This window comes from Tursiops truncatus, chromosome 1, assembly GCF_011762595.2.
Source record: "Tursiops truncatus isolate mTurTru1 chromosome 1, mTurTru1.mat.Y, whole genome shotgun sequence".
In the NCBI taxonomy this organism is placed as follows: Eukaryota; Metazoa; Chordata; class Mammalia; order Artiodactyla; family Delphinidae; genus Tursiops; species Tursiops truncatus.
This window is the reverse complement of record NC_047034.1, coordinates 146,499,450-146,513,821: the sequence shown is the minus strand read 5'-3', so window position 1 is coordinate 146,513,821 and position 14,372 is coordinate 146,499,450. Positions and strand designations below refer to the sequence as shown.

General features: G+C 41.4%; 1 protein-coding gene across 4 annotated transcripts in view; it reads right to left on the bottom strand.

Moving 5' to 3' along the window:
• TESK2 (testis associated actin remodelling kinase 2) overlaps nt 1-12,328 on the bottom strand; it is a 129,909-nt gene extending 117,581 nt beyond the window's left edge. For 2 of the 4 annotated variants that reach the window (XM_033867458.2, XM_033867459.2), the window contains exon 1: nt 11,873-12,328. The gene's annotated coding sequence lies outside the window, so the exon portion shown is untranslated. Of the gene's footprint in view, nt 1-1,060; nt 1,098-11,872 lie in introns of those variants that run through there. The other 2 variants (XM_033867450.2, XM_033867455.1) reach the window with 2 other exon arrangements.
• Between the last annotated feature and the right edge of the window lie 2,044 nt (nt 12,329-14,372).

Below are 14,372 nucleotides of genomic sequence, written 5' to 3'. Positions count from 1 at the left end.
TCCCCCTCATTTATAAAATAGAGGTAAATATTAACTATATCTCACTGAGTTATAATGAGAATTAATGACAACACACTAAGGAATTAAAGGATAAAAATGCATAAATGAAGCAAAAGGCAGGGTGCATAACACACAGTAAGCATTCAATAAAAATGAGTTCCCTTTCCTCTCTCTTCCCCAGCCCAACCTTAATCCTAGCTCTGGATGCTGCAAGTATACAACAAATTAAGTCTGGTTTTCTTCTTTATTATACATTTTCAGTTACCAAGTTTTCTCCAGGGCACATATACACAAGTCTTTCAAGTTTCCCATGAAACATGGCATCAAGTGCTCCCTGGTTATCTTCTTTAAAGTTTAGCCTTAATTGCCCTCCAAATTGTCAAAGCTCTTCTAAAACACAATAGCAAAAAAAGTACACAATATTACATATATGGTCTAACTAGGACAGAATTGAGTAGGATTATTATTTCCCATAATCTGGATATAAAAAACATAGTTTCTGATCTTCTAAGTACACTAAATGTATCTAAAGCTTTTTATGCTGGAACATGAAACTTGACACAAGATCAACCGATTGATATTAGGCCCATTCAAATAAGCTGAGATGCTACAGTACTAAGAGGATTATGAATTTCCAGGATAGGACTTCCCTAGTGGTCCAGTGGTTAAGAATCCACCTGCCAAGGCAGGGGACACGGGTTCAATCCCTGGTCCGGGAAGATCCCACATGCCACGGAACAACTAAGCACGTGGGCCACAACTACTGAGCCTGCACTCTAGAGCCCGCGGGCCTCAAGTACTGAAGCCCGCATGCCTAGAGCCCGTGCTCCACAGCAAGAGAAGCCACCGCAATGAGAAGCCCACACACCTCAACGAACAGTATCCCCCACTCGCCACAACTAGAGAAAGCCCGCGCACAGCAACGAAGACCCAATGCAGCCAAAAATAAATAAATAAAATAAATAGATAGATAAATAAATAAATTTCCAGGTTAATCTTTATTTTGATGAATTTTCCTATTTGATTTAAGAAGACCACTTAGGTCAAATAGGCAACTCACCTCTTCTGATAAAGTGGTTAGAAGTCTATTTCAGAGGCTGGTAAAGAAAGCAATCAAGAGAAAAAGGAAGTTAGATTCCTGGGGTTAGGGCAGGCTCTTCTATAGTTTACATTACAAAGGTCAAAGGAGGAATCTGATAAAAGGCAAAACAAAATTAATAACATGAAGTATTGTCAAAAAATATTCACCAAAAAATATTTTCAACCTTATTTCTCTCTCAAGTGTATTATTTCCACTAAAGGGAATATTTTATAGCCATTAAAAGTGAGTTACTGGGCTTCCCTGGTGGCGCAGTGGTTGAGAGTCCGCCTGCCGATGCAGGGGACACGGGTTCGTGCCCCGGTCCGGGAAGATCCCACATGCCGCGGAGCGGCTGGGCCGGTGAGCCATGGCCGCTAAGCCTGCGCGTCCGGAGCCTGTGCTCCGCAACAGGAGAGGCCACAACAGTGAGAGGCCCACGTACCGCAAAAAAAACAAAAACAAACAAACAAAATAAGTGAGTTACTATAAGCAGACATAAGATAAATGTACAAGAATGTATTAACTTACATGTTGTCAGTAACAGAAAAAAACTGGAGACAATCCAAATGTCCATCAATAGGGTAGGTTAAATAAACTGGAATACATCCAAATAATGTATTATATAGTCATTAAAAGAATGAGGTAGGGCTTCCCTGGTGGCGCAGTGGTTAAGAGTCCGCCTGCCGATGCAGGGGACACGGGTTCTTGCCCCGGTCTGGGAGGATCCAACGTGCCACGGAGCGGCTGGGCCCGTGAGCCATGGCCGCTGAGCCTGCACGTCCGGACCCTGTGCTCCGCAGCGGGAGAGGCCACAACAGTGAGGGGCCCGCGTACCACAAAAAAAAAAAAAAAAAAGAATGAGGTAAATTCTATATATACTAACATGGAGAGATGTCAAAGTTTCACTGTCAAGTGACAATACCAAGATATTGGTATTGTCACTTGACAGCGTCACTGTTGGCAAAATAGAATGTATAGTGCAATCGTATTTTTATTTTTTAATATAATAGTAAACATTAGTATATATCAAAAAAATTTAAAGGAATGCATATATTAAACTTTATCTTGGTGGAAGAGGTGATTATAAGAAAGACTTTTTTTTTTAATTTATTTTTGGCTGTGTTGGGTCTTCATTGCTGCATGCGGGTTTTCTCTAGTTGCGGCAAGCAGGGTCTACTGTTCCTTGCTGTGTGTAGGCTTCTCATTGCAGTGGCTTCTCTTGTTGTGGAGCACAGGCTCTAGGCACGCGGGCTTCAGTAGTTGTGGCATGTGGACTCAGTAGTTGTGGTTCGCAGGCTCTAGAGCACAGGCTCAGTAGTTGTGGCACATGGGCTTAGTTGCTCCCCAGCATGTGGGATCTTTCCGGACCAGGGCTCAAACCCATGTCCCCTGCATTGGCAGGTGGATTCTTAACCACTGTGCCACCAGGGAAGTCCCAAGACTCATTTTTTTATGGAATACGTTTCTGTTCAGTTTTTTTACAATGATCTTGCATTACTTTTGTTTAAAAAATGAAGATTAAAAGCTTAGAACAGGGCTTCCCTGGTGGCACAGTGGTTGAGAGTCTGCCTGCCGATGCAGGGGACACGGGTTCGTGCCCCGGTCCAGGAAGATCCCACATGCCACGGAGCGGCTGGGCCCGTGAGCCATGGCCGCTGGGCCTGCGCCTCCGGAGCCTGTGCTCCTCAACGGGAGAGGCCACAGCAGTGAGAGGCCCGCGTACCGCAAAAAAAAAAAAAAAAAGCTTAGAACAACTAAAAATCACCCTCTCATCCCTCCCACTACAATAGCTTAGACTACATGAGATGAAATTTATATGTTAAGTGTGAAGAGGGAGGGGCAAAAATATAAAAATTGAATAATCAATGATTATAATTATATAAAAGTATGCACTGGAAAAAATAAAGGAATTATACCAAAGTGATAATGTTATTTTGGGTAGAAAATGTATGACTTATTCTTTACTCTTATTCTAAACTTTCTATAATGTTATATTGACAATAAATATAGCAAACTGAACATAATTTCACAATCAATGTATAATGAAAATGAATCTCTTAAAGCATTTAATTATTAATATACAGAAATACAAACATAAAAGCTGACCTGTAGTAATTCAACGAAATTCATATTAACTACAGCATACTCCCTGGTATTTCTTTTTTCTGAAACGGGTTTGCTTCCTTAAAATATTTTCTTTCTGATTTAAATTCAGGAAAAAAATTCTAATTCCAGTTAAAAATGTATTCTCTAATGTAACTATGGAGCTTTAAGAGGACTTTTAATGTGATTTCCTTATACTTGTAAAGCTTCAACAAGACCAGAGCCTTACCATGCCACAGGGTTATCTGGTCTTAAGAATCCAAAGGAAAGAGTACATAACTATTATAAAAGGTATTTTCAAACAATGCCTATTTTCATAGTTCTTTAATATATATACACATATATACTTTTCAAATAAAGGGTCATATTCCAGTCTGAAATTTCACTTCTGTTTAAATACAATTGTCTTTGATAATATCTCTACTATTTCATAAGCATGAAAGATTTCAACATCATTTCAGACTAGTGGGAAGGAAGCAAACTGCAACCTGTAACAGTTCACATAACACACATGACAGTTAAAAAAAAATTCAATGGCGGCTTCCCTGGTGGCGCAGTGATTAAGAATCCGCCTGCCAATGCAGGAGACACGGGTTCGATCCCTGATCTGGGGATATCCCACATGCTGCGGAGCAACTAAGCCTGTGCACCACAACTACTGAGCCCGTGTGCCACAACTACTGAAGCCCATGCGCCTGGAGCCCATGCTCCGCAACAAGAGAAGCCACCACAATGAGAAGCCCGCACACCGCAACGAAGAGTCGGCCCCGCTTGCCACAACTAGAGAAAGCCCACATGCAGCAACGAAGGCCCAACGCAGCCAAAACTAAAAATTTTTAAATTAAAAAAAAAATTCAATGACATTTGTTGCATATAAAATTCCTTAGCTTGGCATTCAAAGACTTTGCTCTACTAAAACTGGCCTAACCATTAGCCCCCAGACTTAACCCTCCTTTCAAGTGTAGCTTTCCCCTCCTAACTTGGCTTAAGTGATGTTCATCTCATTCCAGCTGTTGTGCTCAGTTAACATCTTCTTGGTCTTCCTAGCTTCACTCTCACACCTCTCCCAATCTATTCTCCAAAATAAGTAAACTTTTGAGAACTTTTCATGTGTGATACAAAGGCTCTTTCTTAGCTGGCCCCTGCCCACATCTCCAGCCTCATCTATCTCTATTCCTCTACCCACAGACACAATCTGCTCCAAACATAGAGAACTACTTGTAGAGTCCTGCTCACACTTCAATACCTAGAAGGAATATTCCTTCTCCCTGGCATGTTCTTCTTGACCTCTTCTACATGGCTCTCCAGTGATCACCTCATAAGGAAAGTGTTCTCTGACCCTTCAATCTCTTTTTTCTGTGTTTTGATAATGCCTTCCACAAAGCTCTGTTATTATAGTTATCACACAGTATTTTAATTGTTGCTTATCTGTCTCTTTCACTGGACTCTGAGCTCCGTGAGGGTTAGACTTGAACTTACTCACCTCCAAATGAATTATGGCATACAAATTTTAATACTACTATATGAATCAAAATCTACAGTGGATAAAAAAATGAAAATAAGTAAGACATTGAGATTCCGTACTTCCTATGTAAAAACATATTCATTCTTTCATTCACTCAGTCAACAAATATTTATTTAGCACCTACTAAGGGCCAGGCACTATGCCAGACCCTAGGGAGTTGGTAATGACAATGCAAACACATACACAAAAAGAATCCTGAGAGTCCAAAATGTTAACATTGGCTATTAACTCTTTGAATCTTGGGGAGATTTGAATAATTGAAAATCATCTCTATTCCCCAATTCCTCCTTAATGAACATGCATTAATTTTATAATCTTACACACACACACACACACACACACACACACACAAATGAGGGGTCCTCCCAAATTACAAATTCCTACCAATCAGTAAGAATACAATACGCAAAGTAAATAATGTGCAAATTTGTCAACCATAGCTAATGTGAAAGCAAAACAATTTTTGAGAACTTTTAGTCAGATTCCAATTATACCTAATACAAAGAACAACAAAGACTAAAGTATGCAAAAATACTTCAGGATTTCCACTGTGCCTACTTTTGAAAAAGATCCCATGCAAATTGTCCAAGAAAAACACTGACCACAAGATCAATACCACCCTAGTTTCCCACACTGCAGAAAACAAAAATTTGTCATCCTATTCCATTTAATGCAGGAGAAGAGATGACAATCTCTATACAATTTGTTCAGAAGACAAATTAATAAGTAACACCATATTTCATCTGTGTAATGATTTACAGTTTACAGTTCACAAAGCACTTTGACCTTAACAATAATTCTATTTTCTTGTTCCCACTGGATAGATTAAAAAACTAATGATTGAAAAAAAAAAAAACTAATGATTGAGATGAAGAAGGTCTTTCTAACTATGACTCAAAATCCAAAAGCCATAGAAGACAAGATTGATAAGTCTGTCTACATAAAAATCTAGAAGTTCTGCATGGGAATAAAAGAAGTCAGAAGACAAATGTCAAAATGGGAAAATATTTGCAATACATACCCCAGACAAAAAAGTTTATCTTATTACATGTATATATGATATATATACATAAATACATATATATCAATACATAAATAAATATATATACATATTTATATCATATATAAAAAGAGAGAGAAACTTAGAAATTAATAGGAAAGAGGCCTATGACTCAAAAGAAAAACAGGTGAAGAATTTAAACACGTAGTTTACAGAAAAGGAAACATGAGTGATCAAACAATATAAAAAGATCCTTAACCTTAACGTAATATTTTAAAATTTAAAACTACTCTGAGGTATCATTTTTCTCTATCAGATTGGCAAAAATTCAACTTTGATAACAGTAAAACATAATCTTAGTAACACCAATCCTGAAGCCAGAATACTTGGTTTGAATTTCTGCCACAGTAACTGTATGATTTGAGCAAATCACTTAAAGTCTCTATTCCTCAAATTATTAACCTGAAAAACGGAGATAATAACAGTACCTACCTCAAAGGATGTTATTAAGATAAAATGAAGTAATGTATATAAAGCACTTAGAACAGTATCTGGTACACAGTAAGTACCATGTAAGTATTAGCTATGATACAGCTAATGTTGGTGAGTGAACAGGCAATGCACCTTTTGGAGCAACCCCAAAGGGAAGCAATTTGGCAACATATTTCACAGTTATAAATGCATATATCCTTTGACTTAGAAATCCCACTTTCTATAAAGTGATCCCACAAATATCCTTTTACCCATGTAAAATGACACATGTTCAAGGGTCTCCATTACAGAATTGCTTATAATATCAAAAGAGTAGAAGCAACATACATGTACAACAATAAGGAACTAGTTAAATTATGATACATCCATTCAATGAAATACTGTGCAGATTTCATAAAAAAAGCAGAAACTCTCTATGTACTGATCTGGAAAGATCTCCAAGATACATTAAGTGAAAAAAAATTTGGGGGGTAATGGGTTGAAGGTACAGAACAGTGGGGACTATGGACTAACTTTTGCATGAAAAGTAGGAAAAATACATTCATAATTGTAAGCGTTTGCCTAAAGAAAGTCTAAAAGAGTGTAAAGAAACCAGTAAAAGTGGTTGGGCAAGGGACATGAAACTGCGTGGATGAGGAATAGGCATAGGAGTGAGACTTTCACTGTTTATATAAAATATATAAATATTCAACTATTTATTTAACCATTTGAATGTATTACCTATTCAAAAATCAAATTTAAAAAAACCTAACGCTCAGAGGATAAAAAATTTGCCTACAATCATATAGCCAATCATAACAGGGTCGATGACAGTTAGGACTTCCACTTTTTTCCTTATATCACACTGCCTTTCTGAAATTTTCAGGAATGTAAGATTTAAAAATTATCACAAGTAAGCCTTTCTCTGAAACAACCACTCCGAGTGCTCAGTAGAAATAACACCAGTGAGACTACACTGAAGTCATCTCCATATGACAACTTGGAAAACAGTATAATACTCATTGTTGGCCCAAAACATTCACCATCACCCACACTATACAATGTAATACTTGGGCTTCATTTACCAGAAGGAGACAAAATTCTCATAAAAGCCCTTATCATAGATTTCAAATTCCAACACAACATTCATTTTGCAGAAAAGATGAAATGTACGACACAAAGATTATATTTATAAACACTTTCACATAGAGAAAAAATCATTAAAGCAAGTCAGCTTTCTACTCTAAATAAGCCAGGGAATGAGTACATGTAAATATGTAAATATGTAATTTACTTTTTACAAATAACGTAAGTACAAAATGTCATTGGGGATACTGGGTTGGAGATTCCCTAGTCTAGCTTCTCAGCACGTACACTTTTAAACAGAGCTAAACAGGCCTATCATATGCCAAATCACAAAAGATCTGTGTTTCAGACCATCCCAAATAGACATCTGTTTGAGAGAATAATACATCATACATCCAGGGCATCAAGTATTTGAGGATCTCGACATTAATTCACACACAAATATCTGTACCACCTAGTACTGCTTTTGAACAAGTGCCAAGGAACGTCCAACTCAATTCTGGGTCCCTTAGTTCTGAGCAGCCCCACATATAGGACCCAATATCTTCTCTGTTCCATTTCCCGCTTCATAGTGGGCAACTATGACATCCATACTGATGACATATCAATATCCTTTATAGCCCCTTAACCTCCCACTACTTCAATAATCTATGCGTCTATTCCCCTTCAACAGCACTGAGACAGTTACACTCTGGTTTTTTTTTTTAAGTTTATTTATTTACATATTTATTCATTTGTTCATTCATTTATTTTGGCTGCGTTGGGTCTTTGTTGCTGTACATGGGCTTTCTATAGTTGCAGCGAGTGGGGGCTAGTCCATTGTGGTGCGCAGTCTTCTCACTGTGGTGGTTTCTCGTGTTGCGGAGCATGGGCTCTAAGCACGCGGGCTTCAGTAGTTGTGGCTCGCAGGCTCTAGAGTGCAGGCTCAGTAGTTGTGGCACACAGACTTAGTTGCTCCGCGGCATGTGGGATATTCCCAGACCAGGGCTCGAACACGTGTCCCCTGCATTGGTGGGCGGATTCTTAACCACTGCGCCATCAGGGAAGTCCCTACACTGTTTTTTGTTTTACCTTGAAACTATATTTATACTGAACTCTCAGCTTTCTCATTCTGTTTTTCTTACAAAACCTAGTCTTCAACCACATTTCTGATTGTCTCCTTATTTTCCAAGTACACCAGCCCCAAAGAAGGTTTTATTTCTCACAGCCCCAGCTCTGACGCTCAAAGTGCATCATACCATCATACCTCCCACACTATCACTAGCAATGTAAAATTACTCTCCATTTTACCTTTCTTTCTTGTAAATTCCAATTCTGGATCAACCCAATCATCTTTTTTGCCCTCTTGCTCTTAGGCTGCTGGAGTGGAAAATGCATGCTCCTGGGCCCCACTACAAATATATATTTCTAACTTTAACTTGGCTTAAATGTGTCAGCAATCTTTTTTATTTAATCCTTAATCCAGGGACTTCCCTCCCTGGTGGCGCAGTGGTTAAGAATATGCCTGCCAATGCAGGGGACACAGGTTCGAGCCCTGGTCCGGGAAGATCCCACATGCCACAGAGCAACTAAGCCTGTGCACCACAACTACTGAGCCTGCGAGCCACAACTACTGGGCCCACATGCCTAGAGCCTGTGCTCCGCAACAAGAAGCCACCGTAATGAGAAGCCTGCACACTGAATGAAGAGTAGTCCCCGCTCGCCGCAACTAGAGAAAGCCCACGTGCAGCAACGAAGACCCAACGCAGCCAAAAATAAAAATTAATTAATTAATTAAAAGAAGAATCCTTAATCCATTCCTCTTTCATTTTCCATTGAATATTTCCATGGCCATAATACTCAAGCCAGAAACTCACCATAGTTCCTTCAGTCTCCAAAGATAATTGACGTCTCCACAGATAACTTATCACATCAACAAAATAAAACCATCTTTTAAACTCTCTCACCTTCCTTCTCTCCTACCACATCATTATCCATCTCGATGTCTATCCTTTCGGTGTCAAAGAATGAAATGCCCAACGTATCTCCTAAATAAAATTTCCCCTCAACCTACCATACTAAAAAGAAAAACACACATGTGCCATAGTGGAAAGAACACAGGTTTCAGAGCTAGACAGACTTTTTCAAATTCTTGCCTATAGCTTCCCAACTGTAAAAGAGGGATACTGATACATAAACAAGGCTGTTGTGATCTATAACGCATCTTTATGATACCTGGCATATAGCATAACCTCAACAAAGGTGTTTCACTACTATCAGCTCTCCTTCATAATCACAGTTGTTGAAAGAGTAATTTTTTTTTTTTTTTTTTTTTTTTTATTTTTGCGGTACGCGGGCCTCTCACTGTTGTGGCCTCTCCCGTTGCGGAGCACAGGCTCCATACGCCCAGGCTCAGCAGCCATGGCTCACGGGCCCAGCCGTTCCGTGGCATGTGGGATCTTCCCGGACCGGGGCACGAACCCGTGTCCCCTGCATCGGCAGGCGGACTCTCAACCGCTGCGCCACCAGGGAAGCCCTGAAAGAGTAATTTTACTGTCTCACATTTGCTCCTCAATCCATCACGATCTGACTACTGCCATCATTCCCACCATCACGCTATCTAAAGTGTCTTTCAAAGAAAGCAAGTGATCTTCTAATTACTAAATTCAGTGGTTTCTTCCGAATTCTCATTCTACTGGTCATACACCACATCATACACTGATGGTCGCCCTCTCCCTTCTTGAAACCCTTTCTTCCTTTGGCTTCTATCATAATGCCATTCTGTTCTAGTTCTTGTCCCACTGTTTTAACCTCTCTTTCTCAGTGTCTATTACCCTTCAAACAATGATATTCCTTCTGGTCCACAGCCCTTTTCTTCTCTTCTTTCAGTATTACCACCCCATACTAAGGCTTCAAACATCCCCCATATACTCTTTGTTGACCCTCAAATATATGTATTCAGTTCCAAACTTTCTCCCAGTTTTCAGACCCAAATTTCCATCTACCCACAATGATACCTGAAAAACACCTCAAACTAAACTTATCCAAAATCACATTACCTCCCCTCAAAATTGCTTCTTTATGTTCCCTATTTCAATTAACACTATCAATCCATCCCATCAGCCAAGTTAGAAATCCCCCACTAATTCTCTCAACTCTATTTTTTTCATAATAAATACTATCTATTAAAAGACAAAAGTGAAAATACAAGTTACAGATCAGAAGAGAATTTTTGTAACTAATTGTACTCAAAGTATATTAAAAAAAACTTTTAGAACTTAGTAAGAAAAAACCCCACAAAGTAGAAAAATGGGCAAGAGACTTAACAAGCAATTCACAGAAGAAACCAAATTGGGAAACACAAGATACTCAACATTATTAATAATTGGGGAAATGCAAATAAAGACCACAGTACCTTTTTATACCCTCTAAATTGGTAGAAATTTAAATGTCAGATACTACCAAATACTAATAAGAATATGAAGCAGTGATAACATTCATACTCTGCTATAGGAGTGTAAATTGCTGCAACCACTTTGGAAAACAATCTGATATCTTATGAAGTTAAAGTGCATATACCCCATGACCCTACTCCTAGGTCTTGTTGCATGTGTGTACCCCCAACTCCAGCCATAGGCAATCACTAATCTACATTCTGTTTCTTTAGTTTTGCCTACTCTGGACATTTCGTATAAATGGAATCATACAGTCAACTCTATTTTGAAACCTCATGGAACTGCATGCCATTCTCTTCATTTTCCTACCACTATTCCCCTCTGACCTGGATTAGCACACTACTTTCCTGCCTACCTAGGCTTTCTGCCTCCACGCTCTTCACTTTGAATTCTTCCTCCATATTTTCACCAGAGATAATCAACCATACCAAACTCCTGCTTAAAAGCTTCAATGGCTCCCCATACCTACAGAATAAAGTCCAAATTATTTAGCAAAGTTTTTTTCAGAGGGATACATTGAAAGGTTTTTAAATTCGACAAACCCGGTTTCACTTCTAGCTAAATCTGAATACTGGCTTAGTCCAGAGTGTTCAAAGTTAAGGGTAAAAGGCAGAGGAGGGAAAAGGAAAGATGCGGAGAGGAGGGATGACAGGGGAGGAGTGAAAAAAAGGAGTCAGTAGTGTCCGAGGGGAGGGAAGTATCTTTCGAGGGTAGAAGTGGGTGTTTTCGAGGGTGTTACGTTTGAGAAAAAAAGTGAGGGAGTCCAGATCTCTGAGCGAGCTGACAGGGTGGAGCTGGAGGTCTCAGAAAAGGGAGTTCTGCGACGAAATGAAGAAGTCCTGAGTCTCTGAAGTGGGGAAAGAGCCTGAAGGAGTCGGGGACCAAGTCCCTGATACGAAGGAACTTCTACGGGTTCCGGGCCTCTAAGGTGGGGAGGGAGAAGGCGCGGGGCAGGGGTAAGAAGCCGTCCCGGGAACCTGAAGGAAGTGAAAAGAGTAGGGGAAGGGGTCGAGGAGTGTCCCCAGCCGCTGAGAGGAGGCTCCGGGAAGCGAAGGAGTCTTGCCAGTGCTAAAAGACCGGAGCACCAATGCTCCTAAGCCCATGCGGGCGGTAGCCGCGCACGCGGGCCGGGGTGCCCTGGGTTAGTGCCCCACGCGCTCTCTTGGCGTTACCTGAGGCGGGACTGAGCAGCCAGAGGGGTGCCTGCGCGGGCGGGAGGGGGAGGCGGAGGCAAAGAGGGAGCATAGTAGCCCTCACAGCTCGGAGGCGGCAGCGGCTCTTAGCCTGCGGAGGCGGTAGGGCTCCCTCGCGCAGAAGCCGGCGACTCGGCTGGGCCAGCGGCGGCGGAGTACGAGGAGGCTACTGCCATGACCCCGCAGCCGGGGCCGCTCCCCTCGCCTGTTCGGCGAGGCCAGGAGAATGATCCGGCCGGCGAGCCAAAGAGCGCAGCTGGAAGAGCCCTGGGCTGCCCGGCCGCGAGCGACTGAAACTCCTGCCCAAGCGGGCAGGGAAGCTAGGGGCGGGGTTTCAACGGTCACGCCCCTCTTCTCAAGCCCTCCCTCAGAGCAGCCAATCAATCGTTAATCCTGGAAAAACGAGCTAGTGGAATTGCCCAATTAGCACTAGGAATGCCACGTGGTATGAGGGTGGACACAATGGGCGTTCAGAAAAGCCAATCATCAGCCCAAAGCGCCAACTCCGGAGGACGAAGGGAACCAATCGGAAGGAAGTAGAAGTAAAAACAGAAGAGGCAGTGTGCGGGAAAGGCGGAACCAAGGGCGGAACCAAGGAGGAGAGAATACACCTGGGGAAAACCCGAGCCCAGGAGCCTCTCAGAGGGCGGGAGAGTAAACACAAAATGGGCCAATCAAAATGCCAAACATATAAGCGCTTGGTAATTGATAGAGGCAACAGAAAATGGATTCTACTGGCGCGGCTTTTGGCTTCGTGAAGATATAGCTGAATAAGGACTTGAGTAGGCAAAAGCCGTATGAACGCAGAGTCGGACAGGATCTCACTATAGTGTGGAGGGAAAACTGAAATAAACAATTATTAGCGACTTGAGATAGTAAGAGCAATGGGTATAAATGCTGAGCGAGCAATACCTCTAAACTAAGAGATTCGATTTGGTGAAGCCTTCTTCCAGGAGGTTAACACTTGAGCTGGCTTGAAAACAGGTTAGAGAATAAGAATGCTATTCAGCTGTTCAACAGGCACATATTTCCTCATGCTTTCCATACGCCTGGACCTCATGCCATCAAGGTATGAGCCTGAGCAGATTGAAGCTTCCAGGGCAAGAGCAGGCAAACAGTGGAGTATGGCCTTCCTGCACCCACGTTCCCTGGGGTTAGAGACCTCCTTTGTGCCATCTTTAGACTTGCCTCCTGTTGCAAGGGTCTTGACAGATGAGTGGAATTTGAACAGTTGGAGTATAGGTGGTGTGCATTTTTGGTGGCAATAAAGTTTAAGAAAGATGTGTGGTAAGAGATAGAAGGCAGAGATAAGAGGTTAAATGTGGGTTCAGCTTAAATGCCAAACTTGTCCTTTCTTTTTTATGCTGGGAGAATTATCAGAGGTTCTTTAGCAGGAGAGTAGCCTTTACAGGACACTGTTTTAGGAAGATTGATAGCTCACAGGATCTCTAAAGGGAGAAAAGAGGTCACCATCACCCAGTCCCCTTGGCAAGCCTTTTCTGTATCATTCGCCTGGCAACAAATCATGTGCTGCCACCTGGTGACTGTTCAAATACCATTGTTCCACATTGCTATTTAATGTTTCTGTTGGAGCCCTGGCACCCTTGCAAACCTGTCTTCCACAGACCTTGATGCAAAGTAGTTGATAAATAAGTAGAGCACTGGTAGCAAGTAGATTAAATAGTGCCATTATGCCAGATATATCACCTGCCCAGTAAAAGATGTCAAAGACAGGGGTTCCTTGTATCTGCTTCAGCAGGAAGATGAGCCTTCATGGGAACTTTTGGGTTTTGTTTTTTGAACAGGTTCTGTTGGACCCAGGTCTCATCTCTACCATTCCATTCTCATCAATCTCCCTAATGCTGAGGGGGAAGAAAACATGAGGATTGCCTTATAGCTATTCAGGTGTCAAAGGCCCACCCTTCATGACCTGTCTGCTGATTAGGCCAGGGCCTTGAATGTACCCCAAAACAGGAAGTAGTTCCTGCTCTACTCACCCCAGCCTTTTATTATGCTTTTATTTCAGATAACTGTCTCCTCTTCCCAGCTAGACTGAGCTAAGAGATGGGAGTCCACTGCACATCTTAGCTTAGGACAAATATATACCAGGACTGTTATGTATTATGCTCAATAAACATCCACTTGGTGGATAAATGACATTATTTTTTGGGCTGTATTTAGCACTGGAAGAGACCTAATGAGACCTCAGTGAGATGCTGCTACTTCTAGGGAAACCCTGGACTGCACTGTCTAGAACACAAAGCCCAGGTAAGGAAAAAGTAAAGCTTCCCTAATCTACCCAGGAAGGTATACTTCCAGAGAGCAACCAAGTGGTAGAAGGATCAGAACCAATAGCCACAAAGCATTTTAAAAAATATAATAGGAAATATCAGAGTGCATAACTCTTAGTAAGAATAGTATTGAATAAGGGCTTCCCTGGTGGCGCAGTGGTTGAGAGTCCACCTGCTGATGCAGGGGA